Here is a 21522-nt window from a genome sequence, read left to right on the forward strand (position 1 = left end):
GTGATGTCGGCAGTAAAGAGACTGGACCACTGATGCCGAGAGTAAAGTGACTGGAGCACTGATGTCGGCACTAAAGTAACTGGACCACTGATGCCGACAGTGGCGTTACTGGACCATTGATGTCGACAGTAAAGTGACTGGATCACTGATGCCGGCAGTAAAATGACTGGACACCTGATGCCGACAGTAAAGTGACTGGACAAGTTATGGTGACAGTAGAGAGACTGGACACTGATGCCGGGAGTGAAGTGACTGGATCACTGATGCCGGCAGTAAAGTGACTGGATCACTGATGCCGGCAGTGAAGTTACTGGACAAGTGATGTCGGCAGTAAAGAGACTGGACCGCTGATGCCGAGAGTAAAGTGACTGGACCACTGATGCCGGCACTAAAGTAACTGGACACCTGATGCCGACAGTAAAGTGACTGGACAAGTTATGGTGGCAGTAAAGAGACTGGACACTGATGCCGGGAGTGAAGTGACTGGATCACTGACGCCGGCAGTAAAGTGACTGGACACCTGATGTAGGCAGTAAAGAGACTGGACCACTGATGTCGACAGTAAAGTGACTGGACCACTGATGCCGACAGTAAAGTGAATGGACAAGTTATGTTGGCAGTAAAGTGACTGGACACTGATGCCGGGAGTGAAGTGACTGGACGTCTGATGCCGGCAGTAAATTAAGGATATGACTGCCCATTGGGAAAAAAAATACCACTTGAATAGTTGAAAAACGGCAAGAATTCATATCCATATTGAAAATCCATTTCTGACTGTGTGTTGGACACAAGTGCTCGGACGCTCTATACACAAGGAACGGGTTCAGGGAAGAATTCCCAGTTAGGGAAGAAAGTCAAATTGCCTCAGACATGAAGAATGTACATTGTGATGACGTAAACATTCTCGGTACGAGGCAGTCACTTTGCCTGCAACCTTTAGTCCTCTGTATCATCAGTCATTAATTCTCTTCCGTGGAGCAGGCGTCTGCAACAGTCCGCCCCTGCACGCCCACTGTCCCTCCTCTTGGCGCGCGCAGGCACCGCTCCACACAACATACTGTATCCCTGCTGCAAATACAACCTTTTCTGTATAACTGCGATTGTAAGCTATAGTGCTGCTGGATGTCGTAAGCAAACCTCATAACGACGCTTTAGATGATCTTTTCTTTTGGGTCGATAACGGAAATCAACAAAATAGAACAATTCGTGGTTAAACCCTTTGATTGCTTCATTGAAGGACCGGGTTCGATTCCAATCGCGGCTGCAGTGTTAAAACCCCGAATTACCCGCCGTGATATGTCGGACGTAGTGTTAAACAAGCGGAATATCTGTCGCGGACTGTAGGCGAGTCGATATCTGTCGGGAATTGTTTTGGTGGATTGAGTAACGTCTGTCGGGGATTGTTGTGGTTGATTGAGTGATATCTGTCGGGGATTGTTGTGGTCGATTGAGTGATATCTGTCGGGGATTGTTGTGGTCGATTGGGTGATATCTGTCGGGGATTGTTGTGGTGAATTGGGTGATATCTGTCGGGGATTGTTGTGGTCGATTGAGTGATATCTGTCGGGGATTGTTGTGGATAGGGTGATATCGGACAAGGATTGTAGGTTGTGACTCGATGACTGTGCACATCACCAGACACTCTTCCAAGCATGCAAGATCCAAGCACTTTAACATCGTTAGTATAGAAATGAAATAAATTGAAAGATAATGACTAAAATATATAGTTGGGACAAACCGGATATTTAAATGCACAACATGTGTTGTAGAAAAGCTGGACTGCTCGCATTTGGAGTAGGGCGCCACTTGTCTCCAATGGCATGTACACGGTTGCCATACAGCCAAGGCCAGACAAGGGGCCATGATAATCCGGCATGTTTGTTTCTGTCCCTTCAGTCACAGAGTTATTGACTTGGGTCGGCCACCTGAGTTAAGTCAATGGGTGATCATGATTTTCATTTTTGGGTCGGATTTTGTGGAGTAAACGGGATCTTTTTGGGGGCAATTTAGTGGCTCTTGACGAAGCTGGTTGTAGAGGAATAAACTCGACCACTTGGGACTTTGTGGCGCGTCTCTCTATCATATTTGCGTGTGTGTTCGGCTATGGGGCAGGATTAAGGGGAGTGAATATATGTGGGGCCAGGACTGAGCAATGTGAATATATGTGGGGACAGGATGGAGGGGTGTTATATATGTTGGGGCATTACTGAGCGGTGTGAATAGAAGAGGGTGCAGGATTGATGAGTATGAATAGATGTTGGACAGGACTGAGGGTGTGAATAGATCTTAGGCAGGATTGAGGGGCGTGAATAGCTGTACACGTGTGACAGGATTGAGGGGTGTGAATATATGTGGGACAGGATTGTGGTTCTGAATAGATTTGAGGGCAGGATTGAAGGTGTGGAGGACAGAATTAAGCGATGTGAATAGATGTGGGGGCAGCAGTGAGCGATGTGAATAGATGTGGGGGCAGCAGTGAGCGATGTGAATAGATGTGGGGGCAGCAGTGAGCGATGTGAATAGATGTGGGGGCAGCAGTGAGCGATGTGAATAGATGTGGGGGCAGCAGTGAGCGATGTGAATAGACGTGGAACAGAGTTGAGGGTGTGAATAGTTGTAGGGACTGGGTTGAGAGATATAGATGAGATGAGAAGACTGGGGTGTAGTTGATGGTAGGGTGGGATTGAGGGGTGTAGTTATGGGTGGGGTAGGGTGTAGGAGGGTGAATGCACGCGTCGGGGGAGGTCTTGTAGAGTGTGGTGGGGTGTTGGTTCTAGGTGTGGATCGCCTGTTACCTTCTGAGGGTATCTGTAACAGGAAGAGTGGGAAAGGAGGCATTGAAATGAGGCGACGTGTGATTGAGAGTACTGTCAGGATCGAGTCAAGGAAAGAACTGTTTGCTTTGAATCAGATTACAGGTACTCGTAATTTGTTTGACCTCACGATCATCGAGCATGTGTATCTTGTGGCGGACAGTAAGTGTTTCAGGACATTTTACCTGGCGGTGCCAACTGCCAGCGACGCACGTTGTCAAACCGTCGAATTTACTAATCTCATTGTTTAGTCAGTGGCCAGGACCATGTGACTATAGTGACAGCCCCACGAAACTATTTCAGCAACAGAGATACGGTTAATTAATAAGACGTCCTGTTACCGCCGTTACAGACCCAGAGCTAACCTGTATTCGGTGATAAACCCAAACTGCTCACTATGCAATATCTAAAGGTTTATGGTGTAGCCTGTGAATTCAAACGCCCATACGTCACGTCGTAGAACACAATTTCCAAGAATAATTGTGGTGGTGACATTGTAGGAATACTGCTAAAACCGTCATTAAACCTTACTCAGTCACTTGTATTGCGACCTTTGGAAATACAAACTTGTATTGCGAACCTAGAAAATACAAACTTGCATTGCGACTCTTGGGAATACAAACTTGTATTGCGACCGCTTGAAATACAAACTTGTATTGCAACTCTAGGGAATGCAAACTTGTACTGCGACTCAAGGGAATACAAACTTGTATTGCGACCCTAGGAAATACAAACATGTTCTACGACCTTAGGTAGTTCAAACTTGTGTTGCGACCCTAGGGAATACAAACTTGCGATGCGACTTTAGGGAATACAAACGTGCATTGCGACCCCAAGAAATACAAACTTGTGTTGCGACTTTAGGGAATACATGTACAGACCTCTCACATATATATGGTAGTTTAACATGGTGAGCCTGGTGGACAGTGATGCAGGGATACATAACGTTCCGGTCTGCCTGCCTTTATAGTCGACACGGTGAACTGGCCAGCAGCCATCTAACTATAGCACAGTGTCACAAGCTATATTTATGACTTTGATATGCGTTTGATATATTCTATTGAACTTTTGTTATGGACATTGAGTGTGGCAACTAAATGTTGCAGCCAGTTTGGAAATGCTGTCGGTGATATCCGATACTGCCACTTGGCTTTGTTGGGGACATTTAGCGTGGAAACCAAATGGTGTTGCCAGCTGGAAATATCTGCAATAAAGTTTTACTGACGCATTAAGAGCACCATTACATATTTCCATACAACATGTTTATATTTAGTAACTCTTTCAGTGTCCTTATTAAAAACGCAGAAAAAAGCAGAATGTCAATGACAAGTTCCACACAAATATGTTTGTCTACGTACTAGTATCTGTACACGTGTAGATATTTCAGACCCCGCCTCCCTCCCCCCGACCAAAACAAATAAACCCCATCCATAACCCCACCCCCTCCACGAAGCAAAACAAAACAAAACAAACAAACAAAAATAAAAACAATAATAATAATAATAAAAACAACCCAACTAACCCCCCCCCCCCCAAACCCTACAACAAGAGCAACAACAAAAATGCATAATCCATTATTAAACAAACGGTTTTTCATTAAATTAAACTGCATTTCATTAAACTGCTACATTGTCCACGATTTACTTCTATCTTCCCTCAAGTATATTTCTCTCAGAAGGCTGCTCTGTCTGACAACCACTTGTTTCCAACACAGTCCATGTATACATGAGCATTCTTTCAACATCGCTCGCTTTATCGAAAATAGGAATTCTGATTACAAACGAGGGTTGGGTTCCCGAGTGAGTACAAGGTCCATTATATCCGAGAGAGGTTGCAGCTGTTGAGGAAAACAATCGTATGGGACAGCTTCGTGACTGTATCCGCAGCACAGAGCACATTAAGCTTTTCAGGATTACACGCAAGTCCGTAAACAGAAATAATGTTTCAGTAATTGAAAAGAAAACACACTACAGGGTCCTTCTCAGTGCTGATTCAATTAAGATTTCATTCAAAATGTCAGATATGCATACATTACCTGTACAGCTCTGGAACAATCTGGGTATGACAACATGCTGATTGAATAACTACACTACAATGCGGCGTTGATTCAAGGGTAATATGAATTCTATCAAAAATGCAACGTGTGCATGATTTTGGCGATTGGAATCGACTTTGATCTTTATCACCTCGATTGATAAATTAGATTTCAAAAGTGTTTTCAATAAATGCACGTACTTGTAACCTTTGGAATTTCTTGATCTAAGCGTGATGCATGAGCTCACGGAGGTAATGAGTACGGTAAACAAGTTGGTGATTACTTCTACAGCTTATAGCAGGGAGACTCTAACTAGTGTAGTAGATTATCCCTGGTTCTAGTCGTCACTAAGTCTCCAAGGTGAATGGCTGAGCAGCGTCACAGGGAGTCACAGCGTAGGACAATAACACATGCACTGGAAGAATTGACCCAATAACATGCGTTTGTTTTGCATATTCAAGAAGTTGACCATGGTATTATTTGCAGCGCGGATTTCCTGCGAGGCGCAATCTCTACATGTATTATTCATACACCTCAAGCCGATCCCGCCATTGGACACCGTCGCCCCACTCATTTGGTCATTCGTGCTCAATCTGATACTAAAGTGACCCCAGCAGACCGCGGTGGGTCTGTTAATAAGCGTGATTCATTAAAAAATACGAAGAGAGAAGTCAACCTTGCCTCAGACCTATTTCACAAAAGGACTGGGCTACCTTTCGAAACGAAAGTTAATCCGGCACGTGGCACAAGTCGAACTTGATTCTATGGCTAAGCCCCTCCGTTGGATTACAATTCAAGTTGGCTTTCATGAATGATTTTTAAACCACCGGGGTCGAGATTGCCATAAAGCAGGACTAAAGTAAACAGATGATCGTAAACTCCCCGGGCAATCTCTCACACCTGCTGAACGCCAACCTACAGCCGTAATGACAGGGTCAGTTTCATTTCGACCAGTAAGTTCGGTCGCTGTGATTTATGTCCGTGACTGGAGATCAAACAAGGTGTCACTGGACGATGTAACTTGGTAATCGTGTATCTATCTTTGTTCTGGATCGTCAACGTTTTTTATACATCTGAGCGTAACGAATGGTGTTAATATTCCACCAGTGTCGGTGAGATGTTTAAATGTATAACTGATGATACTTTGCAGCACGCCATTCAACTGTTTGTGCGCTACGGCCAAAGGGGCGTGTTGACAAAGTCGTTACATGGAAATAGAAAAAATACAATGCATCCTCCGATAAAAGGCACTGTTATTGATATCAAAACGTGATCGCATTTCTTTATCACAAAGGAACAAATGATGTATAACATCACTTACAATGAACAGTAGTCCAACGATAACTGAGGCCTCTTCAATCAGGATTATTTCCCTTTCTTACATCACATATCGCTAAAATAACACAATGATGCAAAGGCATGTTGTCGTAAAGAAAATGAAATTCTTTTTCTCTGGTCTCAGATTGAGTGAGTTGAGTTTAAAATGAATTTTCGCTACATCACAGAATTTCAGACTGTACCTATCTTTCATCATGACAAGGAAATGCGTGGCAGGGATATCGTGAAGAGGACAAAATGAAACTACTTTCAAGGATGAAAGCGGATTTAAAACGGATCCTGACGCTACTAAGGGAGTTTACTATCAATATTTTCACCTGTAAAGGCATCACACAGACCAAGTTTTACTCACAACGACAAAAATGTAACTATACAATATACCTCTCATAACATAATTTGCACAATAAAATCAATAAAAAGTAATGTTTCTAAATATATTGCATGATATATAATGTGTAAATTATATTGTATAGAATATAAGGTGAACAATGTAATGTATATAAATACAATATGTACAAAATAATGTGTACACTATAATGTATGCTATAAATATAATGCACGTAAATGCCGCACATAAAATAATGTGTGCGGTAGTATATTGTACGCAATATAGTGAATACAATACAGTGTATGTAACATAATGCATACAGAATTATGTATATAATACAATACATACACTGTGATGTGTACAACAATATATTGTATATAAAATGATGTGTACAAGAAGACAATGTTTACGAATAATATGTACAGTACTGCAATGTACATAAGATAATGTTTACAACAATGTAAATAAAATAATGTCTATAACAAGACAATGTATATGAATAATGTGTAGAGCAATGCAATGTACATGAGATAATGTTTACAACAATACAATGTACATAAAATAATGTGTACAACAAGAAAATGTGTATGAATAATATTTAAAGCAATGCAATGTACATAAGATAATGTTTACAACAATATAATGTATATAAAATAGTGTGTACAATAAGAACAATTGTGTGAATAATGTGTACAGCAATGCAATGTACTTAAGATAATGTTTACAACAATGTATATGAAATAATGTGTAGAGCAAGACAGTGTATATGAATAATGTGTAAAGCAATGCAATGTACATGAGATAATGTTTACAACAATATAATATATATAAAAGAATGTGTACATTATAATGTATTTTCTGGTTTGGTTTGTTTTGTTGGTGTTTAAGGCGTCACAAAGCAATATATGGCAGCGGTCTGTAAAATTGGAGCGTGGACCAGACAATCCAGTGATAACACTACGAGCACCGATTAACGCAATCAGGATACGATGACAAGTCAGCAAGCCTGACCACTCGATTCCACTAGCAGACAAGTATGGGTTGTTGAAGGCCATAGTATATGATATATAATGTGTATGTTGATAATGTGAATAATGCACAAACGTTTTCAAAAGTAATGTAATGAATCATATAGTCAACAGATCATCGTTCAAATTTGCATATCAAGGTGAAGGTCATCTGTTCTCAGTGTCTTGTATGACAGTCCAGAATTGCCTGGCACCGTGACCAAATGGAACTCGTCAGATGAGGAAATGTGACCCGTGAATGATTTCCGTCCCTGACGTGCATGTGCCAGCTTTTGGAATGAGTGAGTTCAGTTTTACGCCACACTCAGCAATATTCCAGCTATATGGCGGTGGTCTGTAAATAATCGAGTCTGAACCAGACGATCCAGTGATCAACAACATGACCATCGATCTGCGCAATTGGGAACCAATGACATGTGTCAACCAAGTCAGTGAGCCTGACCACCCGATCCCGTTAGTCGCCTCCTACGACAAACATAGTCGCCTTTTATAGCAAGCATGGGTTGCTGAAGGCCTATTCTACGGGTCTATAATTCAGAAATAATCGACTATAACGAAAACATAAGTAATAATAAATATGAGAATTTCTAAATATCCGAAGAGATCCGCCAAGGCCCTTGGTGTTACTGAAAGGAAACTGATATACATTTTGCAGAAGCGAAATGGACAAAACAAGTAAAGGGGTCGTCTCAAGGACAATTTCAGTTAATAAACTTGACAGTTTTCAAAAGGACATTTTAAGAAATGCCAGAGGACTGTTTGGCAGAAAACATTTTCATTTCATTAAGAGTATTGAAATCATACGTAAAGAAAGAACATCGTTGGTTGTGTCCAAACGTTGTCCTTGGAAGCATCTTGTAGCATTGCTCCAAGAAGATCTCAGGAGAGACAAGACATGTTGTTTTTTTTGCCAGAGAAATGATGTCGTCTCATTAAGAACCAATTACCTTTTCACCATCAAAAAGAAGAGAGAAGAGGGATACGAGATTTTCTACCTTGATGAGACCGGGATGAATACCTGTCATACGGCACAACGCCAGTGGGTTGTTTCTGACACCAAGACGTCACGGGAACTCCCTCTTGGCAAAGGAGAGAGACTAATCATTTTACAAGCCGGATGTGGCATTGAAGGATTCCTGCCGGCATGTGAATTGGTCTTCCGCTCGAAATCCAAGGACAACAGGGACTATCATAGAGAAATGAATGGCACAGTGGTATTGGAGTGGAAGAAGAAACAGCTTCTTCCAGCTCTCCCAAAGAAGTCCCTCATCGTCATGGACAACGCCTCTTACCACAGTGTGCAGGATCTGAACACGAAGATGCCAACGTCAAACTCAATGAAAGGAGAAATGATAACTTGGTTGCAGACAAACACTGTTCCCTCTTCAACAAAAGCAACAAAGCCTGTACTCTACGACGCCATCAAGCTGAATAAGACCAAACCTGTCTACAACGTGGACAAACTGTTGCATGCACATTGACATGATATTCTTCGTCTTTCCCCTTATCATTGTGACTTGAACCCCATCGAGATGATCTGGGGTATTGTAGAAGGTGATGTTGGCAGACAAAACGAGACATTTATACGAGACATCAGATGTTGAAATGTTCAGATGTTCATCAGATGTTATAGACAATACTGTGTTCAACAATAACACCTTAGGGCGTCGTGCTGTCATACCAGGTTATCACGCTGCGGTGATATAGTCAATACTGTCTTCAACAATTTCATATTAGAACGTCGTGGTGTGATACCGAGGTTATCACGATGGAGTGTTATAGTCACTACGAAATAGTGAGGGGCGAGGTGGGCGAGGTGGGCGAGGTGGGCAAGGTGGGCGGGCTGGTTAAAGCGCCAGGCTAGTGATCCAGCTAGATTGAGGCGAAGGGATCGAGCCCACCTGTGACCGAGTGTAAAAACCTTGGCGTCAACAATGTGTGCAGACTCTTTCAGTGTTGCCACAACCCCTCGTGTACAGTACTCAATCCTGTGCACTTAAAGGAACCCACGGATCCGTTAGTATATGGCCAGATGGTGGCCACATGAATACGTGCATACACCAAGTTCCGGGTACAGCAACGTGCAGTAAACTGTATTGTGAGTATGTGTCCCAGTCCACCCAGCTGTGAGTGGGTACCTCGTTAGGATGAGAGTGCCACAACAACTGCGCCTAGTGGCAGCAAGAGTTGTATACACCCCAGGGAGTTGAGATTGATAATACGATGTGACGTTGAGACTGACATCCAGTGATCGAGGGAACCATATACCAGCGCCTTGAGCAAGCACTAGGTGAATGGACATGTGTGCTATATAAATATCCTGTAATAAAAAAAAAACAAAAAACAAAAAAAAACAGCAGGAAATAACATGGCGTGTTCAGCATGTATAGATATATTACTCAAAAGGATAAGTGTCTTAGGTTAGTCTACAAGTATTTTTTTCCTGAAAGAGGATATTTACTAGCCAACAAAACACAACGTGGAGATAGCTGCTGTAATTAGCAAATCATTTTTCATGGACAAAGTCATACAACACGCTGATACATGTCATTCTGCTCAGATCTCTCTTACACGGAAGTCCTCGAAACGTATTCGTCCTCTATTGTAGGCAGCACTGATTGGCTCAAGCATACACCCACCACGCCCTGGCACGCGTCTGTATCACGCCCTTGTCGGTAATCATCCGGCAATGTGTCCCTTTCAGTATAATTGTTAAAACATATATCCCGGATCCTCTCTGTAACGATAACAGGATGTTCAGTTGTTTGTAAAGATTTATGAAATGTCACAATAGTGCTAGTATTATCATACATCGTGCGATACGATATATCACGATACTGAAATATTTTGGCCACAATGATACATTGCCAAAGTATTATGTTTTGAAGCTGCGATACGGTATATCACGATACTGAAATATTTTGGCCACAATGATACATTGCCAAAGTATTGTGCTTTGAAGCTGCGATACGATATATCACGATACTGAAATATTTTGGCCACAACGGTACATTGCCAAAGTATTATGTTTTGAAGCTGCGATACGGTATATCACGATACTGAAATATTTTGGCCACAATGATACATTGCCAAAGTGTTATACATTGATACTTAAAATACACTGATACTTAAAATACACTGATACTTAAAATACACTGATACTTAAAATACATTGATACTTAAAATACACTGATACTTAAAATACTTAAAATACATTGGTACTTAAAATACACTGATACTTAAAATACACTGATACTTAAAATACACTGATACACTGATACTTAAAATACACTGATACTTAAAATACACTGATACTTAAAATACACTGATACTGAAATTTTAACCCCAATGCATATGAACACCTTGACATCAAAACGAAACCAATTTTGAAGAAATTTGACCAAATTCCGCCTGCGTTGTCGTGGCTCATTTGACGTATCGTATCCTGATATACAAAACTTTTGATCGATTCACTGTAAAACTTTGAATAGGTCCATCCATCGATGCATCGTCACGCCACCAATGTTCATGCCGTATACAGTGGAACCTGTCAGAACCGGTATCTGTCCAATCCGGCAAGTTGTCAACACCAGCATAAAATCTCAGCTCCACCCATGGCTTGTACATTTATCACCAGCTCTACAATCCAGCGCACTGTCTAAACCGGACTATTTCTTCATTCCTGATGAGAGCCGGATTAGACAGCTTTGATTGTACATTCTTCACTGTGTGTATTAAAATGGTTTGGAGCTGGTCAGAAGGAACAGCACTAGTGTTAAAGAAAGAGAAATGTCTAATTCATCTTTGGTGTTTCTGTTTACTTCAAGTTGGTCTGTCTTTGGTTCTACCGCCTTACAGGTTGAATATTGCTGAGCGCGAGGTAAACTAAACTGACTCACTCACTATCTTCATTTATCTTCAGAACTTCTTAAATTCCTAAGTTTCTGTTTTACTAATAATTGGAATACCTTACTATATAGAACAAACTTTGTGTTATAGTCAATACAACGGTACAAGAATCTGTATCGACATTTTGCACCCACGAATAAGAAGGTGTTCTCCATGAAGTTTGTTCCATATTACACTTCCCAACTTCTAAAATACCACTCAAAGAAGATAATTACTTGAATCAACTGAAGATGCTGCCTAACTACCACCTGGAATCCAAATGACAACAACTGCTCATATTACCCTGCAGACGGTAAAAACGCATACTTTTTTATGCTTGTGTTCTTTAGCATGTAGTGAGATGTGTTTTTGCGAACCGTCCGCACGCACAGATCTGAAACACACGCCAACTGTTACAATAAACAAACACAATAACTGTCGCCAATGACTGTTCATATCCCTTCCACTGAATATCTACTGTAATCTAAACATATACAACTATCTTCAACTTACAAAGTGTCAACGCGCTGAATCTGACAAACCAACACAGCAGCAGGGCGTCATTCAGGAGCAGGTCGACATTCACCTTATAAAGTCATCCAGAGTGACAGGCAAAGTGTTCTCAATGTTTAACAAAAGCAACAGAAATTACACCAGAAAAAAGTGTATGGGGAAGTTGAATACAACAACAATTAGTCTACTGAATGTAAATCCTGAGTTCCCCGGAGTTAGTCATTGTGCTGCCCTTGAAGATGACTGATCTATCATAAGTGTGGCTCTAGTGTCTATTTCAGTCACGTGTCAATAAAACGATTTGCGCGAGCTGTGGTGAAACCTACCTAATATTGAATGTCTGTTGGAGGAGAGATAAGGTGGATGTGCCATTGTTCAGCCGAACACTGCAGGCGAACTTGATCACCAGACATTCACAGAAACCGCTTCAATGAACATGCGGGATACTTTTCACTTAATCGTCAATATGGAGAATATCGCGAGATGGCTATATGCCGGTTTTGGTTCGCCTAAATAAAGCACGGCGATTTTTATCGCCTAGAGCAGTTCGTATATCCTAACTGAATACCCCTCTTCTGTGAAACAATTGACGCACGCTCGCCCTTATTGGCGCAGAAGCAGGACAAAGGGAGAACCTAGTTAATTTAACATAAAAACTGTGAACTGACAATAACGCCATCGCATCTCCTCGAGATATCCATCACATGAAAGAGTTTAGAATCTGGACGGGGCAAACTCCTCCATCTTTGCTGGAAGCGGGTCAAGCAGTCATCATGATAAACTCTGAACACTCTTCAGGTGGGAGGTAGCTGACAACGCCATGGCGGTGTCACGTCAGTATATCATTGGAAATTCACTATTGTGCAAGTATCGGATGCCCCAGTGTTCAATCAGGGAGTAATAATTTGATTTTAATCTGAGTTTGCTGGTGGTAGGATGTTCCATGATAAACCCAAGGTCAGGGTCTCTGAGGTTTCGTGTTAATGATTTAGTGGTTCCCCGACTCGACCCGACAGAGCGTGAATGTAGTAGGGTTGTAACTGCTCATAATCAGGAATCAAAATGTCATGGTCAGGGGCTCGTTAGTCTGGGATACCTGCCGGAACAGACTCCATATAGCATAATGACACACACGGCCGCAACCGCAGGTTGATAATGCTGCCTTTTTTTATCACGACAGGACCGCATCCATAGATTGTCACTGCTGCAGTGTTAGTCATGACATCATCTACAGGTTGACACTGATGCTGAGTTGGTCGTGACATCATCTATGGGTTGACAATGATGATGTGTTGGTCATGACATCACCCACAGGTTGTCACTGTTTGCGTGTTGGTCATGACATCACCCACACGTTGACACTGATGCTGTGTTGGCCACGACATTACCCACAGGTTGACACTAATGCTGGGTTGGTCACGACATCACCCACATGTTGACACTGCTGCTGTGTTGGCCATGACATCATCCACAGGTTGGCACTGCTTGCGTGTTGGTCATGACATCACCCACAGATTGACACTGATGCTGTGTTGGTCATGACATTATCTACAGGTTGACACTGCTGCTGTGTTGGCCATGACATCATCCACAGGTTGTCACTGCTTGCGTGTTGGTCATGACATCACCCACAGATTGACACTGATGCTGTGTTGGTCATGACATTATCTACAGGTTGACACTGCTGCTGTGTTGGTCACGACACCATCCACATGTTGACACTGATGCTGTGTTGGTCATGACATCATCCACAGGTTGTCACTGCTGCTGTGTTGGTCACGACATCATACACAGGTTGTCACCGTTGCTGTGTTGGTCACGACATCACACATATGTTGTCACTACTTCTGTTTTGGTCACGACGTTATCTTCGGGTTGATACTGCTCCCGCAAGTAATGACGGGCAGGCAGTAACGATACGTTAAATAAGCAATAACGTTAAGTAATAACGAGGGGACAATAATGGGTGGACAATAACGGGATCGCAGTAATGGGTAGGCTGTGTTATGGGGATACTCTTTTGATCTGACCAGCATTCCAATCCTTTGCCAGATGAAGATGCCAGATGTCGTTACGAGAGAAACAACTGTCATAATTAAATGTCATACGTATAGATATTCTCGTAGGCAACATGCGGCAAAACAGGTTAATAAATCGAATTTATGTATGCTTTTGGTTTCTTTTCGGCTCGGTTAAGCACATCGTATACTTTCTTTTGAGCACTACTTTATAAACCTGATCACTGAAACATATCGTCACGGCACACAAATTGTTGTGACGAGATTAAGAAAGTATTTTTGTTTGTTAAATATATGAAAAATGAAATAATTGTCAAGTGCATGGAAAGGAAAATGTTATACACGGCTAAAGCACACCGATATACATCTGGGTTTTCAGATTACATCAAGTGAAGTATATATGGCTATTAATTAATATGTGAAAAAAAGAAGGAACGTGTTGGGCGGGCTGTCTAAGGCGCCAGGCTAGTGATCCAGTGAGCATGAGGTGCCGGGATCGAGTCCACCTGCGACCGGTTGTAAAAACCTTGGAGTCAGCTGTGTGTGCAGACTCTTTCAGTGTTGCCACAACCTCTTGTGTACAGTACATAATCCAGCTGTGAATTGGTACCTCGTAAGTTTTGGAAAGCCGCAATAACACTGTGAACCTTGTGGCAGTGTGAGATGTATGTTCCCCAGGGAGTTGAGTTTGACAATAAGATGTGCCGTTATGGATGTGTGCACTATATAACTTTGTAGAATTATTCATTGATATTAGTAAGTATCTTACTCTCTTCAATAATAGTCACGTATTCATTGCACGATGCGTTTTTAAATAACACGCTAGGTTGAAGTACTCTTCAAGTGACACATGTTTGTTTGGGTTGCATGCAACCACCAGATTACCAACACAATGATACCATCAGCGCTGTAAAAAAAACAACAAAAAACAACAACAAAACAACAACACCAGCAGTGTAAGCTTGAAAACACATTTGAAATGAAATTTGATCGAACACTTGTTCCGATATGTTAAGCTGGAAACGGATGTAATGAGTAGTTGAACATCAAAAGTGGTATTTATAACATTCCTGTGTCACCTTTATACAATTTGTGTGATTTCACGTTTCTTAATAGTTTTTGGGATCAATACGACATATGTTGCACACATCCGGGTTCCTGAGGTTTCGTCGAAATGGGATCAAAGGTGTAACGTGCGACTCCCCAAACTTCCCCACAAATTTCACAACTGTCAGTATGTAATGTACAAACTGGATTGCATAGCATGGATAGCATGCATGTGTATATGAACGTACATCGGCTCATTACGAGTGGGTGAGTGAGTTGGGTTTTTAGCAGTATTCCAGCAATATCACGGCGGGGGACACCAGAACTGGTCTTCACACTTTGTACCCATGAGGAAAATCAACCAGTGTCTTCAGCGTGACGAGCTAACACTTTAACCACTTTGCTACCCCACCGCCACCGGGACAATAAGAACCGTTGTTCGGCGGATCGGTCCGATGTTGATCGATTCCCCACTAGACGTGCGTCAGGGATACATACTTAGGCCCTTCTTATTCACGGTCGTATACATAATATTGTAGGAAGGACTATATTTGACTGTTCTAATTGACCTTGTTTTACGTGTGTGGACATGATTAAACATGATTGTTGCTAAAAAGGTTGGTCAAGCCCTCGATGCTATTTTAAGAATAAAACTTTCCAACCTATTTTGCTTACACGATGACCCGTGATGGTCCCGGGGTAGAATAGGCCTTCAGCAACCCATGCTTGCTATAAAAGGCAACTATGCTTGTCGTAAGAGGCGACTAACGGGATCGGGTGGTCAGGCTCGCTGACTTGGTTGACACATGTCATCGGTTCCCAATTGCACGGGTCGATGGTCATGTTGTTGATCACTGGATTGTCTGGTTCAGACTCGATTATTCACAGACCGCCGCCATATAGCTGGACTATCGCTGGGTGCGGCGTAAAACTAAACTCACTCATTCACTCACTCACTGCTAACACGAAAAAGATTGGCTTGCTACCGCAACAGGCACAAGACGTCTAATAGGCGTCTAGATGAGGTTTAAATGTCCTTTAGACTCAAAATCTCCAATACGACGTCTAAGCCTAGAATCAACGAGTTCGATCAGCATTTTCTTCATTTTTTGTTATTAATTATTTTATATTTCTTCACTAACTGCAACAGAACATCTTTTTACAGGTGACTTTGTAAAATCAAGGACACGTCATGGTTTTGTAATATTTTAAGGATAACTATTAAATCTTTCTTCAAACAACTTTGTGATATTCTCTTTGAAGGGATTCGAACTTAAGTCCAGATGGATGCAGATAAGCCTCTATTACTGGGCCATTTTCTTCAATTGTCCATCTATTTTCCTAGGTGAATAATCCCAAGGAAATGCGAAGAAGAGGCATAACATAAGTCAGAACCATGTCCAACAAACTTCCACTGGCTGGCTTCTCGTTGACTCTTGCCGCTCCTGCTTGAAGATGATGTCTCCGTTCTTCAGTCTACACGATTAGATTATGTTTAACAAAATGTCTGCTGTACCAGATTTTTTTGGCAAGGGCTTCGCTAGGTATAGGACTAATTATCCCGCTACCACGTGTGTTTACTTAAGGTTTGCCGGCAGTCTAATGCACCTGATATCTGCAGCCTCCTTTACGGACACAGCATAGAAAATTACTACCAATCTACACGTGCCGACCGCAGCTCCGCGGCGAATAAACCGACGATTCGCACACGCATGACCTTCCTAATTTGCATACGCATGGTATCGCGTATGTAGTTTTTTTTTGTTCTCCCCTCTCAGAGTTTCGTAAAAACAAACCACGTGGCAAATACGGCGGCCAGTTTAAAGTGTCGTCTGGTCGCCCTTGGTCTCCGGCTGCCATTTTGTTCATACAAACATCGGAAGGGCCATTAACGTTTAATACCGATCATGAAATGGGAGAAATGAACGATTCATTTTCTCGTCTTTTTTCTAAAACTGAAACAAGGCTGCGACTGCCGATCTCGCATTGTGCTGTCGGTGCTCAGCTCGCGAACCGGACACGTGCTTCACCAATTCGCAGCGCAGTCAGAAATAAACCTTTCGCAATGGCGATCGTCTTTGGTTAAATCGTTCGCTTACTGCTATCGAGTGTCTACACGAGTGGGGAGTTTGTCATATGATTAATATGTTTTGTAATTATATAATACCCCTTGGTTGAAGTTGAAACAGAATTTCGATTAACTATTGTAACAGCTTGAAACCAAGCGTGACGTGCCAGTGACAACCATATACGTCACTCTGTACATCTTCACTCTACTTTAAAGTGAAATACGTTACTCTGTACATCTTCACTTTGTCGTACAGTGAAATACGTCACTCTGTACATCTTCACTTTGTCGTACAGTGAAATACGTCACTCTGTACATCTTCACTCTGTCGTACGGTGAAATACGTCAATCTTTACAGCTACCCTGTCATTTGTACATACAGTAATTGTGGCACACCGTCTCATGTATAACATAATCCTTGAAACCTGTCCTGTCATTTGAACACACGGGAACTGTGTCATACAGTCCTATGTATAAGATGATCCTTGAAACCTGTCCTGTCATTTGTACACACGGGAACTGTGTCATACAGTCCTATGTATAAGATGATCCTTGAAACCTGTCCTGCCATTTGTACACACGGGAACTGTGTCATACAGTCCTATGTATAACATAAACCTTGAAACCTGTCCTGTCATTTGAACACACGGGAACTGTGTCATACAGTCCTATGTATAACATAATCCTTGAAACCTGTCCTGTCAATTGTACACACGGGAACTGTGTCATACAGTCCTATGTATAACATAATCCTTGAAACCTGTCCTGTCATTTGTACACACGGGAACTGTGTCATACAGTCCTATGTATAAGATGATCCTTGAAATCTTCCCTGCCATTTGTACACACGGGAACTGTGTCATACAGTCCTATGTATAACATAATCCTTGAAACCTGTCCTGTCATTTGTACACACGGGAACTGTGTCATACAGTCCTATGTATAACATAATCCTTGAAACCTGTCCTGTCATTTGTACACACGGGAACTGTGTCATACAGTCCTATGTATAAGATGATCCTTGAAACCTTCCCTGCCATTTGTACACACGGGAACTGTGTCATACAGTCCTTTGTATAACATAATCCTTGAAACCTGTCCTGTCATTTGTACACACGGGAACTGTGTCATACAGTCCTATGTATAACATAATCCTTGAAACCTTCCCTGCCATTTGAACACACGGGAACTGTGTCATACAGTCCTATGTATAAGATGATCCTTGAAACCTTCCCTGCCATTTGTACACACGGGAACTGTGTCATACAGTCCTATGTATAACATAATCCTTGAAACCTGTCCTGTCATTTGTACACACGGGAACTGTGTCATACAGTCCTATGTATAACATAATCCTTGAAACCTGTCCTGTCATTTGAACACACGGGAACTGTGTCATACAGTCCTATGTATAAGATGATCCTTGAAACCTTCCCTGCCATTTGTACACACGGGAACTGTGTCATACAGTCCCACGTATAACATAATCCTTGAAACCTGTCCTGTCATTTGTACACACGGGAACTGTGTCATACAGTCCTATGTATAACATAATCCTTGAAACCTGTCCTGTCATTTGTACACACGGGAACTGTGTCATACAGTCCTATGTATAAGATGATCCTTGAAACCTTCCCTGCCATTTGAACACACGGGAACTGTGTCATACAGTCCTATGTATAACATAATCCTTGAAACCTGTCCTGTCATTTCAACACACGGGAACTGTGTCATACAGTCCCACGTATAACATAATCCTTGAAACCTGTCCTGTCATTTGTACACACGGGAACTGTGTCATACAGTCCTATGTATAAGATGATCCTTGAAACCTGTCCTGTCATTTGTACACACGGGAACTGTGTCATACAGTCCTATGTATAAGATGATCCTTGAAACCTTCCCTGTCATTTGTACACACGGGAACTGTGTCATACAGTCCTATGTATAACATAATCCTTGAAACCTGTCCTGTCATTTGAACACACGGGAACTGTGTCATACAGTCCTATGTATAAGATGATCCTTGAAACCTGTCCTGTCATTTGTACACACGGGAACTGTGTCATACAGTCCTATGTATAACATAATCCTTGAAACCTGTCCTGTTATTTGTACACACGGGAACTGTGTCATACAGTCCTATGTATAAGATGATCCTTGAAACCTTCCCTGCCATTTGAACACACGGGAACTGTGTCATACAGTCCCACGTATAACATAATCCTTGAAACCTGTCCTGTCATTTGAACACACGGGAACTGTGTCATACAGTCCCACGTATAACATAATCCTTGAAACCTGTCCTGTCATTTGTACACACGGGAACTGTGTCATACAGTCCTATGTATAAGATGATCCTTGAAACCTTCCCTGCCATTTGAACACACGGGAACTGTGTCATACAGTCCCACGTATAACATAATCCTTGAAACCTGTCCTGTCATTTGAACACACGGGAACTGTGTCATACAGTCCTATGTATAAGATGATCCTTGAAACCTGTCCTGTCATTTGTACACACTGGAACTGTGTCATACAGTCCTATGTATAACATAATCCTTGAAACCTGTCCTGTCATTTGAACACACGGGAACTGTGTCATACAGTCCTATGTGTAACATAATCCTTGAAACCTGTCCTGTCATTTGTACACACGGGAACTGTGTCATACAGTCCTATGTATAACATAATCCTTGAAACCTTCCCTGCCATTTGTACACACGGGAACTGTGTCATACAGTCCCACGTATAACATAATCCTTGAAACCTGTCCTGTCATTTGAACACACGGGAACTGTGTCATACAGTCCTATGTAAAACATAATCCTTGAAACCTGTCCTGTCATTTGTACACACGGGAACTGTGTCATACAGTCCTATGTATAACATAATCCTTGAAACCTGTTCTGTCATTTGTACACACGGGAACTGTGTCATACAGTCCCACGTATAACATAATCCTTGAAACCTGTCCTGTCATTTGTACACACGGGAACTGTGTCATACAGTCCTATGTATAACATAATCCTTGAAACCTTCCCTGTCATTTGTACACACGGGAACTGTGTCATACAGTCCCACGTATAACATAATCCTTGAAACCTGTCCTGTCATTTGTACACACGGGAACTGTGTCATACAGTCCTATGTATAAGATGATCCTTGAAACCTGTCCTGTCATTTGTACACACGGGAACTGTGTCATACAGTCCTATGTATAAGATGATCCTTGAAACCTTCCCTGTCATTTGTACACACGGGAACTGTGTCATACAGTCCTATGTATAACATAATCCTTGAAACCTGTCCTGTCATTTCAACACACGGGAACTGTGTCATACAGTCCTATGTATAAGATGATCCTTGAAACCTGTCCTGTCATTTGTACACACGGGAACTGTGTCATACAGTCCTATGTATAACATAATCCTTGAAACCTGTCCTGTCATTTGTACACACGGGAACTGTGTCATACAGTCCTATGTATAACATAATCCTTGAAACCTGTTCTGTCATTTGTACACACGGGAACTGTGTCATACAGTCCCACGTATAACATAATCCTTGAAACCTGTCCTGTCATTTGTACACACGGGAACTGTGTCATACAGTCCTATGTATAAGATGATCCTTGAAACCTTCCCTGTCATTTGTACACACGGGAACTGTGTCATACAGTCCCACGTATAACATAATCCTTGAAACCTGTCCTGTCATTTGTACACACGGGAACTGTGTCATACAGTCCTATGTATAAGATGATCCTTGAAACCTGTCCTGTCATTTGTACACACGGGAACTGTGTCATACAGTCCTATGTATAAGATGATCCTTGAAACCTTCCCTGTCATTTGTACACACGGGAACTGTGTCATACAGTCCTATGTATAACATAATCCTTGAAACCTGTCCTGTCATTTGTACACACGGGAACTGTGTCATACAGTCCTATGTATAAGATGATCCTTGAAACCTGTCCTGTCATTTGAACACACGGGAACTGTGTCATACAGTCCTATGTATAACATAATCCTTGAAACCTGTCCTGTCATTTGTACACACGGGAACTGTGTCATACAGTCCTATGTATAAGATGATCCTTGAAACCTTCCCTGCCATTTGAACACACGGGAACTGTGTCATACAGTCCCACGTATAACATAATCCTTGAAACCTGTCCTGTCATTTGAACACACGGGAACTGTGTCATACAGTCCTATGTATAACATAATCCTTGAAACCTGTCCTGTCATTTGTACACACGGGAACTGTGTCATACAGTCCTATGTATAACATAATCCTTGAAACCTTCCCTGCCATTTGTACACACGGAAACTGTGTCATACAGTCCCACGTATAACATAATCCTTGAAACCTGTCCTGTCATTTGAACACACGGGAACTGTGTCATACAGTCCTATGTATAACATAATCCTTGAAACC

This window comes from Haliotis asinina, chromosome 11 (assembly GCF_037392515.1).
Source record: "Haliotis asinina isolate JCU_RB_2024 chromosome 11, JCU_Hal_asi_v2, whole genome shotgun sequence".
Classification (NCBI taxonomy): Eukaryota; Metazoa; Mollusca; class Gastropoda; order Lepetellida; family Haliotidae; genus Haliotis; species Haliotis asinina.